Here is an 18,754-nt window from a genome sequence, read left to right as displayed (position 1 = left end):
GAGATCACCTATCTAGGAATACAACTCACGCCCAACTTATCGGCAATATATAAGGGCAAATTTCCTACCATCCTGCAACGATTGAGAAGTGATCTTAAACGATGGTCGCCATGTTCCTCTCTTGGTTGGGAAGGCGACATGCACAAACGATGGTGTTGCCAAGGCTTTCTATTTATTCCAGGCGTTGACCATAGAGATCAGTTGTGAATTTCTTACTGCGCTAAAGTCCCTCAGCATCCAATTTATCTGGCAGAAGGGACGGGCCTGCTTATCGTACAACTTACTCAAATGCTCGAAGAAGGAGGGGGGTTTCGGGCTACCTGATTTCTACCTCTACTACCAGGCAGCCCAACTATGAGAGAATATTGATTGGTCAATGCGAGAATCGGATAAGCCCTGGCTGCACATGGACAGAGCAATAGTGGGTAGAGCTATCTGAGACACCCTGTGGAAACCTAAAGACCAGTGTCCCCTCAACGCATACTTAAGTACCCCCACAGGGCCTACCCTTAACACCTGGTACAGAGTAAATAAAAGGGCCAACTGGACAACATTCCCCTTTCTGTACACCCCTATTCACGGCAACCCGGCCTTCTCACCAGGATTACAGCCGGGACCCTTTGAAGCTTGGAGGGAGGGAAGATACCTTACACTGAGGGATTTATTCCCTAACTGGGATATACTGACATTTACAAATAGCAGACATAAATCTGATTTGCCAGCATGTGAACACTGCTACTACCTGCAGTTGAAACACTGAGCAATCACTTCAGAGGTCTGAGAGGCAGTGACCAAGAGCTTGACTCCTGTTGAGCAGTTTGTAAGAAAAATGGGATCCTTCAGGGCCACTATTACTTTCCTATACAATCTTCTCACCACGCAGCGCTCCCCTCAGCCACGGTATACCTCTTACTGGGAAAACACTTTGGGGACAAAGATAATGGAGGAGAAATTGAATACATTTTGGGAAGGTATCCCCAAATATAATCACTCCCTAAGTATGAGAGAAGCGCACTACACACTACTCTACGGCTGGTACTTATACCTGGCAAAGTTGACAGAAAATTTCCTCGGAAACTTCTGGTTTATGCTGGCGAGTTTGTGGATTGCTGGGAGATTTCTATCATATTTGGTGGGACTGCTCAACCATTAGGACATTTTTGACCAAGATCTTGGCGCAAATCAAAGAGATCTTCGGCTACCCAGTGCCAAATACACCAAGCTATATCCTGCTAGGTTTACGTGATGACCCCTTGAAACGTCAGACTAAGCAAGACAGGACTATTATGTGTCTAGGTGCAGCTAAGTTGGCAATTCCAGCGGCATGGAAAACAAGCATTGGCATAGCCAATAGGTCTCGCCTTTGGGACAATATAAGTGTTGAGCCATGCAACAGTTGCATCACTAAATACTTATAAGGTCCCAAAAGCGAGACCTATTGGCTATGCAAAGCAGCCCTGCGGCCGCGAAAGTGAAAGTCAAACATGAAAGTGAAAGTAATCGCAGTAAAGCGCGGCTTGCGCGCGCCCGCGCACATGCACTGTAGCTCTAGGCTGGCCTGGAAGCACTTTTTGGAGCCCTCTCAATAAGTCTCGCCAGACCAGCGCATGCGCTGGGTCAGGCGAGACCTAAAAACAGAGGCACCCTCCCTAACACAGTGGTGACTACAGCAGGCTATAACTATGGAAAGGATGGCAGATATTTTTAGAGATGATTTAAAAAATGTTGAATATGCGTAAGGGTCCACTGGTGGCATTTCTCACTGCTTGTTCTTCTAGGACGAGAGCACTATATTTATTCCAATTTTAAGAGAGACAATCGCGCTATAACTAGAAAGATCATTTTCATGAGCAACCGTTGAAAGAGTAGTGCTACTAAACGGAAAGTTAGCATTTACAACACAATTAGAAGCAGACATTAGGTCCCTGAGTAGTTTGTTTAATTGTAGTAGCATTCAGATATGGGAGGAGGGTGTGGGAAAGAGGGTTTTCCTTTATCTTTACCCTCCCCTTCTCTTTTTTTTCTCTGCCTCTTCCTTTGTTGTTCCCGTTTTATCTATATGACTAAGAGACTTTACAGTTTTTGGGTGGAAGGGTCAGGTCCTATGCATGTATGAAATTGGGAATATGTCACTCTTTCATGTTTTAGACGAAACTGTAAATATACAATGGCATATTGTTGTTCCTTGAAAGGTAGATGTAAATGTTGGACATACCTGTCCTTGCTAGTTTACCCTGGAAAAATTCTCAATAAAAATAATTTTTACCTCCAAAAAAGCGAACCATAGCCTCCCGCAAGGAAAGTGACTTCTGCTTTATGGCTGCCCTCAAATGTTTATCTCTCTGCCGAGGTGAGGAGAGCTCAACAATCACGCTGCTCACAGTTTCTGTGGTATCCTTGCATACCCTGAAAGGAACCCCAAATGTCTTCAATTGGACCTTTTCCACCCCTCACAAATCCAAGTAAATACCTCACTGCCTTAAACATTTCCTCTGGTAGTGAGATGGCTTAGTTATGAGGGGAAACCAAGTACTCTTAGAGCCCTCTTCGTTTTCCAATGATTCAGTTTGAGCACTAAGTTTTGTAATGGCCTCACCTGCACATTCTTTGAACTACATAAAATCTTCCAGAATGGTCTTGGACCCACTTTATTATTTTCCCATGGTCAACTATACACAAAATAGGGGAACCCAAAAATTCCCCAGATTGGGTAGGAACATCTAAATATAATAAGGGGGGTCCTGAACGGGTAATTTTGTAAAAGTATGATTCAATTTCTTCTAGGATGGATCCAACCAAGAGAATCAAGTAGCATATATTTGACAAAAATATCATAAATGATAACATATGCCCGTAAGGAGGAGTACTCTGTGTCAAGCACTATCAGATATAAACAGTTTAATAAAAATGATCTGTTCTTCAATGCTGATACATGATGGAGACATATCAGTGTAAAGGTTCAAAAACGTTAGCACGCACCAATGAAAGTCAAATATTCACTAGAGTAAGTCCAACAAAACAAAGAGGCTTATGCCATCTGATGCTGCTACTCACTTCTGCTCTCAACATATGCTACTGTAGCTGGCATTGGTTTAGGTTCTGCCTCTCCCATTCTAGCCCTTCTTGACTCTTACTGGGTATGCAATGCATGATCGGTCTGCTCAAACAAGCGATTCCTACTTGAACTTGCAACCCTTTGTGATCTGGCATACTATATTTTCCGCCCCTTCGGGTTCCCTTGCCTTTGAAGATTCATTCCCCACTAAGTCACAACCTGAGATGAAGCTGAAGCATCGCCAGAAAGGTCCAGCACTACTTTACAGAGGTCACCATAGCACTACCATATTCAGGTGACCAGGTGAGACTGGCATGGCAATATGCAACTAACTTGAAACATTTGAATTTGTCTAGGTAAACTTAAATGAGGTATTGTGGTACTAACTTTGACATGAATGTAGCTAGTAAATTGTGGAATTGGCATGAAAATGTGGACATAAATGGGGCCTTGAGAAGGTGGCATGCAAATGTCTACCTAACTGTGCACTGTGACTAGAATGGAAATGTGATTCTAGCTGGGAAATTACAAGTTAGGAATGGTAATGTATACCAAACTTAGGAATTAAAATAACGATTATTGGTAAAATGCTCATTCACTCGTAGTTTGGCGCTGAATAACATTTTTATTGTTACCTGACTCTATGTTACTCCCTGCATGGGATGTATTAGTCCACAGAAACACCAGGCAGGGTTTAACCGTCCAGCAGTGGTGGCTGCTGGCAATTAAAACCGGTAGGGCGGCGGGGGCAGGGGGAGTGACGAGGAGAGGTTGGAGAGTAAAAATAAATAAATAAACTTACCTGCCACTCCGCTCTACTCCTGCTGACGGCCGCCTTGTTCCTCCTGCTCCTCGTGTCCCGGAAGGCGGAAGGGGATGGTCCCTCATGACACGGGCTCCCCACCCAATCCAGACGCTGCTTTCTAGCATGAGAGTAGGGCCAGGAGGTGTCTGAGCGGCCTTGTTTGCCGCTCAGACTGTGCCTGGGAGCCTGTGGGGTTCATCCAACTCGGCCGTACAATACAGCCGGGTTAGAGAAACAAAAGTGTGCATGTGTATTAGAAATGGGGGTCTCTAGTTGGCAAGGGTTTGCACCTTTGTCCAAGTAGGGACCCTTCCTTCTAGTCAAAATAAGGGAGTTGCACTCCTAAAATAACCCCTACTCGCCCCCTTGGTAGCTTGGCACAAGCAGTCAGGCTTATCTTAGAGGCAGTGTGTAAAGCATTTGCACATAACCAACAGTAGCACAGTGAAAGCACTACAAAATGGCACCACACCAGTTTAGAAAAATATCAAATATTTTTATATACTTAAAACAAGACCAAAACGATAAAAATCCACAATACAGCACTTAGAAATCTTCAGTAATCAAAATAGACTTGAAATACAGTTCCTTAAAGTCCATAGCTCCGTCTGGTTGTCATGTCACAGTGAACAACAGATCCAAACAGTTCTGGCTGACCGCGAGGACGCGGGCCAGCTACGGTGTCGGAAAGAACCGCAAAACAGTACCTTTAGAAATGGAGGGCATAAGCAACCTCTCGATAAGCCCCGAAAGGCCGGCGTTGGTTCCGGAGGTCGATGCAGGTGTCGTTGGGCCCTTGAAGTCACACGCCTTGCAGATCGAACTCCTTGCGGTTGAAGTCGGGAACATCGCCAGGCGTCAGGTGATGCGGTGCGAAGTGCAGCGGTGCGGTGTGCAGTGCCCTCAGGTCGCGGTGCAGGCAGCAGCTCGGTGACGGTCGTCCAGCGGTGTCGGTGCCACCAGGGCTGCAGTGCGAAGAGATGCAGTGCTCGTCGAGGTGCTGGCAAATCACGGTGCAAGCAGCGGCGTCGTTATTGCTGAAGCACTGTGGTCGGCTGATGAACTGGAGTCGATGGCGCCGGGGTCGGTAGGCCATGGCTGGGCTGCGGGTTGAGGTTGGTGCTTCGTGTAACTTACAAGCGGTGCCCTCGAACCACGGTGCAAGCAGCGGCGTCGATGTCGGCGTGGAGTCCTGAAACTAACAACAGCAGGTCAGGAAAAAATAGGAGGAAGAAGCAAAAAGTTTGGGGATAACCTTGCAAAAAGGGCCATTTCCAACAATGTGTGTTTGGCCCGCCTAAGATGGCCGTCCAAACACACATGCGCACTTATAAGTGCACAGTACTCCTCCCTGCACTGGCCTGGCCCTGCCCCTCCTGTCGGACATACTTAACTCCGACAGAGATAAATAAAACAAAAATAACAACGTGTTATCGTTTCATTTATCATCTGCTGGCAGTGGGCATCTCTCCTCCGCCATTACGGAGGAGCTGCCCTGTGGTACGGTACTGTGCATCTTCATAGGGTAATGTGTGCCCAAGTTTGGTCAATGTGATACTAGCAAGCAGAAACTCACAATTCACTCCACATAAGGATGAGATCTTGTGCATTTGAGCAACACCGCTGAAAGAGTGGAACGTGGTGCAGCATACTATTATCCGCATTCATGGAAATTTTAAGCATCATCATATTATTTGCAGCAACCCAGGATATTTCTGCATCATTCACATACAGTGAAGGCACTCTGGCACATGGTAAAAGGGACAGCCCCCGACATAAAATAGAATATGTGATCGTATTTATTTTCTACTACATTGATTTTGCTAGCCCATTCAAAGGCATAGGAATGATAAAGCATTAGATTACCTGTGCCAGTATTTAAAACTGGTGTAATTTCTGCTGGCCAAGAAACTAGAAATAATATTTGTTTCTGGTGGATTGTGGCATAAAGTATCAGACACTTCTTTGATGATGATGTACAAATATCTCTTTCCGGTGTTGTTTTTTGAAGAGCACACAAAAAACTTGCAGCAGAGAATCGATGGCCCAATTTACTGTAAAATAATCGGAGGCACATAAATATTTAATGGATTTCTCCTCAGAGCTTGCTGTAAAAAACACAATTATAACTGGCATAATTGGAAATAATGCAGTAAAATAACCGACTTCGCCACAAAATTGGTGAAAGAACCCCAAGCTCTTTCTGGTGATAAAAAACAGTTGCATGCATGCCAACACTTTACAAGTGGAAGACTTTGAGAAAAAAACTGGGGAATGCATTTTCCCCATTGACATACATTGAATCAAAGGCAATTTCAGGCGAAAAACAGGTCAAATAAGGCCATTTTTTGCTTCAAACACTGGGAGTTTCCTGCCTTACTCTGGTCTGTTGTCATGTAGCAGTTGTTAATGCAACACACGCTTCAAACTTTACCAACATCTGCACGTAGCAGGTAGGAGACAGGGTGGTCTCTTGGAATACATGTAATTGTCTTCTTCGCTCTGTTGGCACCTTCTAACATTATCTTCTTCAGTTTGCCACCGGCATTCTTTTCCGTGAACTTTTCATCATATGGCAGTTGGTGCTTGGACAGCTAGAAAGCACAGTGCATGATGGTGCTCTACACTACTTCAAATAACCATGCCAGGATTTGGAACCCAAGAAGGGATGCGTGGCTAAAAAATAAGCACTGGCAAGGCCAATTGGTCTCGGCATTGCAAGAGCTATTGGCTTTGTCAATGTCTTTTAGCCATGTTATTTGCCAGCCTGGAATATAAAGTGACATTTATAATTTTCACTTAATATATATTTGGTAAATTGCTGTGAAATGTTCGATTTATCAACTATTGCATAATTGCAATTACAATATAATACAACACATTACCAGAAGGCTGGTGTGTGGGCGCACCGTGCGTGCACTGAACATAGGCTCAGCAGCAAAGGCACGATGAGCAGTGTATGTACTGCCCATAGGTAGCAAGGTGTGGGTGGAGCATTGTGTGCTTGTACGTAGGATCAGCATGGGAGTAGGTTGAACAGTGTGTGATTACCCATACATACAGCACTGTGTGTGGATGGACCCTTGCATGTGCTGTACATAGGACCAAAAGTAGGTTGGGCAGTGTGCTTAGTACCCATAGGTGCCGCACTGTATATAGGTTGAGCGTTGCGTTAGCTGAACATAATCATAGGACCAGTACCTGAGGTAGGTTGAGCAGTGTGTGCTTAATTTGAGCCAGTGGTTTCCGGTGCTCAGCACCGGCACTTAATTGTCGCACCAGCACTTATGACAGCTGCCATTTGGTGGCGCTGTTTGTATAATTTAGAGTTGAGCAGAACAGCAATTGTTTATTAATTCAATAAGCATTAAAAACAACTGATACCTGCCGCCCAAGCTATTTTCATAGCTTTGGGGCCCTGGAATAGGCTAAATTGTCACACTTGTAGCAGTGTGCTGGTTAGCAGTTGTGTAGGATCTATCATGGGCAACTCTGGCAGTGGCAATGGGTGGTACAAGCTGCAAACTGTAACAACTATGCGCTGCGCAGTGCTGGAGACTGGTGCCTACATAGACATGGGTGTAATGGACGCAGAGGCCGCCATGTTGACGAGTTGAATGGTAATGGGTGGTAAAGGAGAAGATCTGTGCCTTTGCGCCAGCTCCTGAAACCTTACTCAGTGCCGTTTAATTAGCGACTGCTTTACTCTGCTAAAAAGCGCCTATTATGACTTTTAAGCGTCCGTTTTTTAATCAAGCAGCCTCCCTGTGTTCTGGCGATCTCGCTAGGACAGAAACAATGGCTTGTGGGCCCAGGGTTTGGTCGCTGAACCAAACTGTGTGATTGCAGGCGAATCAGCTATAACAGTCGCCTAACTAAACAGTTGTATGGAGGGTGGATTTTAAAAAGCAGTAACTGAAAAGCCTGTGCCAACCTTCATCACTGGTACGAATGACATTGGAAAAAGGGCACGAAATGATTGGCACTCATCTCCGAAGCTCACCTGGATGAAGATGATGCTGCAGTGATACGATACTCCCTGCAGCAAGACATCTCAATTGATTAACTCCTTTGCCTCCAATCTGCATTCTTCAGTGATCATTGTGGGTTCAAGAAAAATATATAAAAGCTGCATTTACCATCTTAATTGGCATACAACTTTAATCTATTTATTGTACTCTGACCGATTGGTCTAATTTAGTACCAAGGGTCACACGTGAGAATACCTGCACTTTAGAACTTTGACATTACATAAAGGGGTTGTGACAAAATTATCATTTAACAAAAGAAGGGTGTGCTCTCAATGCTTTTTATCACATGCTTGCACCCAATATTATATGTACATATGCATTTCGTTTCAATATTCCCAGGTTCACACAATGTGGTAACATAGCAAAGACATGAATTGCCTTACCTCCTTACAATCCAAAAGGTAGCCTCTGAGCCATGCATTTCTTGGTGCAGCCAATGCAGAAGGTATCCGGAAACTTAACAGGCAACTTGTTCAATCCCAGAATTTGAAATAATGCTGGGTATTCCGTCAGGTTTGAATCGTCCTTATGTCCCTATTCATTAAATAAGTTAAACAATGCATAAATAACCCATCCCTGGTTGTACTAGATTTTAATAAACATAATGAATGCATGTGTTCTGTTGCTGCACATGTAGTTTTTTGAAAGCGTAATGTTACTTGCAGCAGATACTTACACCTGCAGGCTATGCTCACACTCTATATGCTGTGGTAAAAAAACACGCTCTCCTCGCCCTTTGAAGTCATGTCAGAAGCCATCGGTTCTTTTAATGGAGCTGCGAAGGGCCCTTTTCGTCGTGCTAGCACTATGACTGTTGAGCACGTGGAAGGAGGCAATGGTCTGAACAAACCAGCAAAACAACGCACTAATGTCTGCCCCCAAAAAGATCTTGGACTGTAGGTGGGGGAGACAACCTCTACTGGGTTAATCTTCAGGCAAAACAGCTAGCAAAAAGTATGGGCCCTGGTCCATGTTTAAGATAAATACATGCGGTGAATGACTTTGCCTTGCCACATACCACCTTTCGAGAGGTGACCATGCAGACACCTCGTTCTACACCACCAACGGCATCGAACAGACCGTGCAGCACCGATGAGACGATGGGTGCATCAAATACGAGGCTCTAACATCACCTCTAGTCAGAAGTGCTAATTAAGTGCACAAACTCGTGCAGAATGATGCTGCTCCTACATACACCCAAGTCTGGTGACGTCACTGTACTACACAATCCTTGATGTATGCACGTTTTGTGCTCACACATTTCCTTCATAAAATACACCCTCTCATGAGCTTATAGGGTCCACAGCACCTAACGCAACATCACCTATTAGTGTAGGGGTGTTTAATAAAATAGAATATCTACTTGTCCATGGGACAGGATGCTTCATAAATATACCTGTCCTGTAAAAAAAAAACACTTGTCTCTTCGACTCCACGTAGTGCAGTGACAAATTAATGGCAGCAATCTCATTATACAAAAACCCTAATACTAGCCTTTCTGATTATGCCAGGGCTCATATTTTAATAGGGTCTGAATTGTAGAAATGTCCTTAGTTTGCCACCTTCCCGCAGATCTACATAAAGGGGCTGGAGGTAGCGTTAACCAATAGTTCCAGGGTTGGAATGCCCTTTTGAGTCTGTGCAAACCTACTAAATTGCATGTTTTAGGGGTTTTGACCAGGTCTACTCTAATCATTTTCCATACTGAGAAAGGTCACAAATTTACTCCTGACAATGGTAGAAGTCAAACTTCTTCCAGGGTTGGAAAAAAAGTAGGTGGAGGGAAACTTGTAAATGCTCAACAGATTTTCGCACGAGCAAATCTACACTTGCATATTTGTTTGTGCTAAAAAACAGTTCACAAATATTTTTCTAAGAATACGATTCCCTGGCCTACTTCTGTAAATTTTTGTGAATTCATGAAAACTGTAAATCTGCACTAACGCAAGGACATATACCATGGGTGCAATTTTGTGACTTTCTTTAAGAATTGGGACCTTAATTGGGTCTGGACTTAAGGAAGACATTTTGTTTTTATTATAATTCTACTTCTCTCTTCCTTTATCCGAAGTCTGAACTCCACGCTGCACTGTACAGAAGAGCTCGCTTGTGGCATGACGTAGAGCACCTTATTGCAGGCTAGCTAAATGTAATGCAGTTGCGGTAACCTGGGTGCACCTGTGCACTGATTATCCTGAGCACACGTTCTCCCCAGATGCCTTTGAGTGCACTGAACATTGAGCACACGGTGTGCACTGCATCTCCATTCTTGCAGCGGGAGCACCAGATAGCCCCTCAGTGTGATGTTTCACTCGGGTAGACTACAGAACGGGGCCTGCTGCATGCTCTTGGTAGAGGTACTTTATGTTGTCAGTCAATCAAAATGTTTCACTTCCCGCAATATTCTGAGCTCCATCTTGGACTGAAACGGTGAGAAAAACTTAATTCACCAAATATTCAAACAAGAAAAGCTAGATTCTGCGTTGACTCCAGCATCCTTGTTTTAGGGAGTGTGAAAACGAGGTGAAGTGAAGCACATAGGTAAAAACACATCATAACCAGCATTTGTGAAAAGAGCTCTCAAATAAAAAAGTAGGGCAGAAACTATGCACTAAAATGGCTGTGTGTATTGTCTGAAAGAAGTTGGGCGGTGCGCTCGAGGAAGGCTAAACACCAGAAGAGGGATGACGTATGCATGCCATTAACAAATGGGGAGAACGGCAATTGGAGCAACGATGGTGCCACCTAATGGGAAGCCTCTGTGTGGGCTGAAGCCCACAACAGTAGATACAGCATGTCTCGGTTCAGACATGTCCATGTGTCCGTGTGTGTCCGTGTCCCAGAGCCCGCTGCTGCCGCTAGCTGATAGTTCAAGGCCCTCCTCCACCCGCAGGCTCCCACCTGCGCCTCATCCCTGGTGGCCAGTGGTAGGCCATAAGCTCTTTGCGCTCGCTCTGCCCCTTTTTTCTCTGTCGTGATTGTGCTTCTGCTCTCGTATTGTTATTAGTTGTATTTCAACTTTTATTCCTTTTTATACTGTTGTACTGTTATTGTGATCTTTTTGTCTTCTGTATCCTCTGCCCGCTCTACCCTCTCGCTTTTCCTGCCGCTGCATCCCCACCCCCCTGCTCGCCCATTCGCCGCCCTGCTCTCGCCTCCCAGCTGCTCCTCCCTCCCACCTCCCCTTATATGGCGGCCGCTGCGCAGTGAGGAGAGCGACCCTTGACCCTGTTTTCAGGCAGGTCGCTCCCCATGCCGCACAGCACCACCTGTGTGTCCGTGTCCCTGCTGCTGCCGCTTGTTGAAAGTTCGAGGCACTCCTCCATCCGCAGGCTACCACCTGCGCCTCATCCCTGGTGGCCAGTGTTAGGCCGTAAGCTCTCTGCGCTCGCTCTGCCCCTTTTTTCCCTGTCGTGATTGTGCTTCTGCTCTCGTATTGTTATTAGTTGTATTTTGCCTTTTATTCCTTTTTATACTGTTGTACTGTTATTGTGCCCTTTTTGCCTTCTGTATCCTCCGCCCGCTCTATCCTCTTGCTTTTCCCGCCGCTGTGTCCCCGCCCCCTTGCTCGCCCATTCGCCGCCCCGCCTCCCAGCTGCTCCTCCCTCCCACCTCCCCTTATATGGTGGCCGCTGCGTGGCCGCGCCGAAGGCAAGCCCATCTGTGCCTGGACCATGCCCAGCGCCAGACCCCCTGGCCCCCGCGAACACCACACAGAATGACGCCACTACACAGCCAGTACCCTCCACACTCTCAACACCGGACGACAGCACACCTGCTTCCTGGCTGTCCTGAAGCACACCCAAGGACCCTTCTCCTGCCGGAGCTGCATCTTCACCAGCCTCCGAGCCGCCAAACCGCCCACTGCGACAGGACGCAACCACCTCAGATGCATACTACTGAACACCCGCTCCGCACGCAAACACGCTGTCAAACTCTAGGAACAGCTCGACACATCCTCACCGGACGTCACCTTCCTGACAGAGACCTGGATGAACGCCTCCTCGGCACCCAACATCGCCATAGCCCTCCCGGACGGCTACAAGATCACCCGCAGGGACCGCACCAACGGAGTAGGAGGTGGGATCGCCATCATCCACAAGAAGACGCTCAGGGTCACGACCAGCACCGACAACACCTTCAGCACCGCTGAACACCTGCACTTCTAGATCCACACTGATCCCAACACCACCCTCAGAGGAAATCTTGTCTACAGACCCCCCGGACCCCGGCCTCAGTTCAGCGACTCCTTCAGCACGCACGCCCTTGCCTCCACCGACTACATCCTCCTCGGAGAACTTAACTTCCACCTCGAGAACAACAACGACACCAACTCCACCACCCTGATTGACAACCTCGCCAACCTCGGTCTCAGACAGCTCGTCACAACACCCACCCACTCCGCCGGCCACACGCTCGACCCCATCTTCTCCGCAAGTTCCCACATCACCTTCAGCCACACCACCGAACTCCACTGGCCCGACCATCGCTGCATTCACTTCACCTTCCGGAAACCTACCACCGCACTCAACAGATCCCCTGCCGCAGCTGGAGCAAAATCACCGAAGACCAGCTAAACACCACCCTCACCCGAAGCCCACCCGCCTACCCCACTGACACCCCCGCCCGTAACCTCAGGCGCTGGATCGACGACTGCGCCAACACTCTCGCCCCGATCAAGAAACCCTCCAACAGACGTATTAACAAGAAAGCCAGCTGGTTCACCGCGGATATCCAGGCCTCCAAGCAAACCTGCCGAAAACTAGAAAAGAAATGGCACCGCGAATAGACACCGGACAGCTACGTAGCCCACAAGAACGCCATCCGCAGACACCATCGCCTCCTCAGATCCGCCAAAAGGGCCTCCTTCAAGGACCGCCTCGACAACAACGCACACAACAGCAAAGAGCTCTTCAACATCGTGAAGGAACTCTCCAACCCTAGCTCCAACACCAACGACACCCCACCATCGCAAGACCTGTGCAACTCCCTTGCCACCTTGTTTCATCGCAAGATAGCAGGCATCCACGACAACTTCAACAACCTGACTGCCCCGACAGCCACCGACACCTCAGACCCCACGGCCACCACCCACATCAACCCCCTGCTCACCTGGACCAACATAAACGACGACGACACCATCAAAATCATGAACACCATCCACTCCGGCTCTCCCTCAGACCCATGCCCGCACCACATCTTCAACAAAGCTAGCGCCACCATCGCACCCCATCTCCGCAAGGCCATCAACATCTCCTTCGAGACCGCGACCTTCCCGGAGAGCTGGAAGCACGCCGAGATCAACGCCTTACTCAAGAAACCCAAGGCGGATCCGAGGGACCTCAAGAACTTCTGGCTCATCTCCATGCTCCCGTTCCCGGCGAAGGTCATCGAGAAAACCGTCAACAGACATCTGACCCGCTACCTCGAGCAGAACAACATCCTGGACCCGTCCCAGTCCGGGTTCCCCAGTAATCACAGTACAGAAACTGCCCTCATCGCCACCACCGATGACATCAGGGCCCTGCTGGACAACGGCAAAACCACGGCCCTCATCCTCCTGGACCTATCAGCCGCCTATGACACCGTCTGCCACTGCACCCTATGCACACGCCTCCACAACGCAGGGATCTGAGACAAGGCTCTGGAATGGACCACCTCCTTCCTCTCCGGCAGAACCCAGAGCGTCCGCCTCCCCCCTTTCCGTTCCAAAGCCTCCGAGATCATCTGCGGCATACCCCAAGGATCATCCCTCAGCCCAACATTGTTCAACATCTACATGGCACCGCTCGCCCACGTCGCCCGACCTCAACGTCATCCCTTACGCCAACGACACCCAGCTGATCCTCTCCCTCACCAAAGACCCTCTCTCCTCCAAAACCAACCTCCAAGGAATGAAAGCCGTTGCCGAGTGGATGAAGAACAGCCGTCTGAAGCTGAACTCGAACAAAACAGAGGTTCTCATCCTCGGCCTCACCCCCTCATCCTAGGACGACTCCTGGTGGTTGACCGCACTGGGAGCAGCACCAACACCCACCGACCACGCACGCAACCTGGGGTTTATCCTCGACTCAACACTCTCCATGGCCAAGCAAGTCAACGCCGTCTCATCCTCCTGCTTCAACACCCTCTGCATGCTCCGCAAGATCTACAGAAGGATCCGCACCGAAACACGAAGAACTGTCACCCAGGCCCTCGCCAGCAGCAGGCTGGACTACAGAAACACCCTCTACGCAGGAGCCTCGGCCAAACTCCTGAAACGACTACAGCGCATACAGATCGCCTCTGCACGCCTGATCCTCGACATCCCTCGCCACAGCCACATCACACCTCACCTGGGAGACCTGCACTGGCTTCCCATCAACAAGAGGATCACCTTGAAGCTCCTCACCCACGCACACAAGGCACTCTACAACACTGGACCAGCATACGACTCACCTTCTACACCGCGAACTGGCAGCTCCTCTCCGACGACCTCGCCCTCGTCCACCGCATCTGAGGAGCGACCACTGGCGGCAGATCGTTCTCACACCTCGCTGCCAAGACCTGGAACACCCTCCCCATCCTCCTACGACAGACCCAGGACCTACTAACCTTCAGGAGGCTACTAAAGACCTGGCTATTTGAGCAGTAGCAGCACCCCTCCCCCCCAGCGCCTTGAGACCCTCACGGGTGAGTAGTGCGCTTTACAAATTTCTTGATTGATTGACAGTGCATGCAGGCAGTCTAGAGCAGAGACCTAAAAAACATAGCAGGAAATTTGATTTATCCATAGACTTCTATTAAACCGGTCCCAGGATGCTTGCTTCCGGTCCAGGGAAGACATGGCTTGGCAGTTCGGGCTGGACTGTTGTCATAAGGCACAGGGTCAGACTGATTTGCATATGGCCATGTCTGAACTGGGGTGGTGGAGTGAGCTAAAGAATGAGGATGGATTATACCCAGATCAGTTGACTGGGGTTGAGTGTTTGATTTGCTCAAACGCTCCGTCCATCATCCCCTTTGGTATCGCTTTGTTCGCCCTAAGTTGGCAGGGTATGCCCAGACGTGGGTCACTTGCTCACTTTGCCACTGGATTCAAGATAGCCTGGCTGATGAGGGTTATGAACCCGAAACCGTTCCCAGGATGCTTGCTTCCGGTCCAGGGGAGACATGGCTTGGCAGTTCGGGCTGGACTGTTCCCATGAGGCACAGGGTCAGACTGATTTGCATATGGCCATGTCTGAACTGGGGTGGTGGAGTGAGCTAAAGAATGATGGATTAATCCCAGATCAGTTGACTAGGGGTGAGTGTTTGACTTTCTCAAATCCTCCCTCCATCATCCCCTTTGGTATCGCTTTGTTCGCCCTATGTTGGCAGGGTATGCCTTGACGTGGGTCCCTTGCTCACTTTGCCACTGGATTCAAGATAGCCTGGCTGATGAGGGTTATGAACCCGAAACCGGTCCCAGGATTCTTGTTTCCGGTCCAGGGAAGACATGGCTTGGCAATTCGGGCTGGACTGTTCCCATGAGGCACAGGGTCAGACTGATTTGCATATGGCCATGTCTGAACTGGGGTGGTGGAGTGAGCTAAAGAATGATGATGGATTAAACCCAAAACAGTTGACTGGGGGTGAGTGTTTGATTTGCTCTAACGCTCCGTCCATCATCCCCTTTGGTATCGCTTTATAATATAATTACCAGCTCTCAACCCCATAGAAGCTACTTCTTTCGACGGTCATTATGGAGATTGTACAGGTACACCTTGGCTGAGTAAAACTGTGAGAAGACACATGTCTTTCCACTGCAGTACAGTCGGTGCTCTCCTTCTTTCTGTTCTATATGCTTGATGACCTCTGTTTAGATGCTTAGACCACTCTATTCTGTCGTAATCACCACCATTATTGTATTATCGCCATGTGCACTCTGTTGACTTGCAATAGGCCTGACCTGCTATGTATCTGAAGGCATGTTTGCTGCAACACATACCACTTGTAATTGTGTGCCCTGTAGGAAAGTATACCTTTTGGCATGGTTACCACCCAATTTTTGCCTGACTCTGATGCACCTTTCACTGAATGTGCACTGGGTTCCAGCTAACCAGGTTCCCAGTGCATGTGTTCTTTTCCAAAACTGTACCCTTTGGCATACCTCTGGCCACATATAAGTCCCTTGTAAAAGGTACCAGTGGTACCGAGGACAGTGTGACCGGAGAAGGGCTGCAACATGTAATGTGTCACCCTAAGAGATCTCTCACCAACCACATGCACACTGCCACTGCAGCCTGCATGTTTTGGTGCAGATAAAAGTGAAGATTTGAGCTGACACACATCCCGGTGTGGAGGCCTATCAGCACTTCAAGAGGCATGGGTAAGTCACCCCTACTGAAAGCCTTACAGCCCTAATGCAGGTTGCACTATGCCTCATGTGAGGGCATAACTGCATGAGCAGATATGTCCCTATAGTGTCTAGGTCCATTCTAAGTGCGCAGTGAAGCCATACTGAGTACATGAGCTGGGTACTTGTCACTGTGAGTTCCACAGCTCCATGATGACTTCACCAAATTCCTAGATGTTTGGTACCAAATGTCTCCGATTAATGAGCCCACACTGATGCCAGTGTTGGATTCATTAATAAATCCACACTCTAGGGGCTGCTCCAGCCTTCCACCTCTAGACTTGTTTCTGTCCCCTGAGGTGGGAGCCTTTTTCTATCATGGGTCAGAAACAAAGCCTGCTCTGGGTGGAGGTGCTTCACACCTACCCCCATGCAGGAACAACATTGAAAGGTGGTGAGTCTCAAAGGCTTCCTATCCTTTGTCATGCTGACCAAGCCCGACTTTTAGCGGCAAGGTCAGCTGAAATATTAGTAGCAGGAGAGGTGTGTCCCCTCTCAGTAAGAGCCACACCTAAGGTGCCCTGAGCTGATGTGACTCCCTCCTTTCAAAGTCCTCCATATTGTTTTGGAGGATTCTAACCAATAGGGTTAGGGGTATTTTCCCCCCCCCCCACCAGAGGGAGGGGACATACAAGTAGGCACCCTAAAGGCAAATAGCCCATTGACTACTACCTTCTAACCCCTGTATCGCCCCTAAATTGAGTACCCCTGAACCTTAATCCTTAGATTACCGACAACCTACGAAGTGGAGGACAAAGAATAGCTGTGCGGCAGTGAAGACTGAAGACACCAACTTACTTGGCTCCAGCCCTATCAGCCTGTTTGCAGCCCTCAAAGACCTTGCTAAAGAAGAAGGATCCATCCTTCACACCAGCGACCTCCAGAACCCTGGGAGGACTGCCTGCCTTCTAAAAAGACTCCTGATCTCCCGTGGACAGTGGACCTGTCCAGAAGAAAAACAACTTTAAAGACAAAGTACTCTGCCTGTGGGACAGCGAAACCGACCACCTCTGCACCCGATGCCCATGGCCCGAGACTAAGTGGCCCACCATTCCAGAAAAGGTTCCGCAGCGATCCTGAGCAAGAGACCCTTGTGGGTTTACCACTGTTGGACTTCACATCGACGCCTGTAGCATCTGCACAATGACCCCCCCCAACCGCGACCGCACCGGTAAGCTGATTTCCGATGCCAAAGGAAACGCCTGCACCCGGAGCCTCTGAGCCTTGCGGGGGAAGGGGGGGACAACCAACTGTATCACGAGGCTCCAGCACATGCCAACTTACCTGTGTGGCTGTAGGTTTGAATAGATCTGCCTCCTTGCCTGAGCCTGCAACCTGTTTCCAAGTTCGAGATTCCCAATTTATTTGCATTGGGCGTCTGACGCTGTGTTGGCACTCTGCACCCCGCTTTCCCAGTGCCACTGGAGGTGTAAGTTTGGTGCTGCCTTGTGCCCCCCCTGTGCTTACCTTGACCCCTAGAGACTGGGTTGCCAAACCGTGCAACTCGTCATCAAGGAGTACCTATTTGATTGTCCCCTTTCTCCGTTGGATAACATTAGCACCAGGTCCCGAGTTTGTCCTCTGCATCTGACTACCTCAGTGCCTCTGGTGGTGCAGTTTTGTCACTAACCTGAACCTTACTCGGTACGGATCCTTTATCCAGAAACATAGTATTGTAGATTGTTTACTTACCTGCACATTCCTGATTGTGTTTCATCCCATAGACTAACATGGTATTGATTGAAGTGGGCAGATTGCATAAGGGCTTAGAGCATCTATTATTGTGATAAAGGGGTAGCATTTAAAAAGAATAAGTTGCTATTTATTTGTTCAGTGTGGCCATTCATAAATTGTTGCCATTTTCTCAAAATTATTTTAAAAACTGACAACCTAAAGAATGCTGCTAAGAAAAGGCTGTCCACCCTTTGTGCTTGGGTGAGTTATCCAGAGATTGTCAAGTAACAACTAGAAGATGTTGATATTTGGAGGGGGGAAAGAGGGGAGATTCACTGCAAACATGAATTGGGCTTCCTCTGTGAAACCCCCCAAATATGAGGGCATTTGACTTTGTTTGGCACTTGACATTCGTTTTACACTGGCAGTGCTCCCTAAGTTCACTGATAAATGATAATAAGGCTATGCCATATCTCCTACTAGTTTGCTGGGGAGAATTACCCAGCTGGTTGGAATTATAACCAATATAGTGCAGACATTATTAGCTCCCTGAGCTCTTACCCACTTAGAAATTGGGTTAATGCTCGTTGGGTGTAGATTGTGCGGAGCTAAACTGTTATGGAGAAAATATACTTGGCACATAGTAGTGTTTTGCTGAATGTATCAAGAGCCTCAAAACCTGTTATGATTTAAGATTATTTTGGGAAATTGAATACTAAGTTCAGTTTTTGAAAGTGCAACAAAACTAACAGTCCAACGTTAAGTAACTGACACTGTTGCACTTCCACACCTTAATTATTTTATGTGACTCT

General features: G+C 48.0%; 1 protein-coding gene and 1 long non-coding RNA gene across 6 annotated transcripts in view; one reads left to right on the top strand and one right to left on the bottom strand.

The window, feature by feature from the left end:
• The window catches only part of TANK (TRAF family member associated NFKB activator), a 299,318-nt gene that overhangs the window by 20,293 nt on the left and 260,271 nt on the right, over positions 1-18,754 (top strand). The gene's annotated exons all lie outside the window — the stretch shown is intronic.
• The window catches only part of LOC146861263 (uncharacterized), a 72,139-nt gene continuing 57,783 nt past the window's right edge, over positions 4,399-18,754 (bottom strand). For 2 of the 3 annotated variants that reach the window (XR_014978935.1, XR_014978933.1), the window contains 3 exons: positions 8,275-8,425; positions 5,727-5,914; positions 4,399-5,058 (listed from right to left, as the gene is read on the bottom strand). This is a non-coding gene — a long non-coding RNA (uncharacterized LOC146861263). Of the gene's footprint in view, positions 5,059-5,726; positions 5,915-7,863; positions 7,950-8,274; positions 8,426-18,754 lie in introns of all 3 variants that reach the window. The other variant, XR_014978934.1, reaches the window with a different exon arrangement.

Source organism: Triturus cristatus, chromosome 3_1 (assembly GCF_964204655.1).
Source record: "Triturus cristatus chromosome 3_1, aTriCri1.1, whole genome shotgun sequence".
In the NCBI taxonomy this organism is placed as follows: domain Eukaryota; kingdom Metazoa; phylum Chordata; class Amphibia; order Caudata; family Salamandridae; genus Triturus; species Triturus cristatus.
This window is presented reverse-complemented; position numbering and strand designations above follow the sequence as displayed.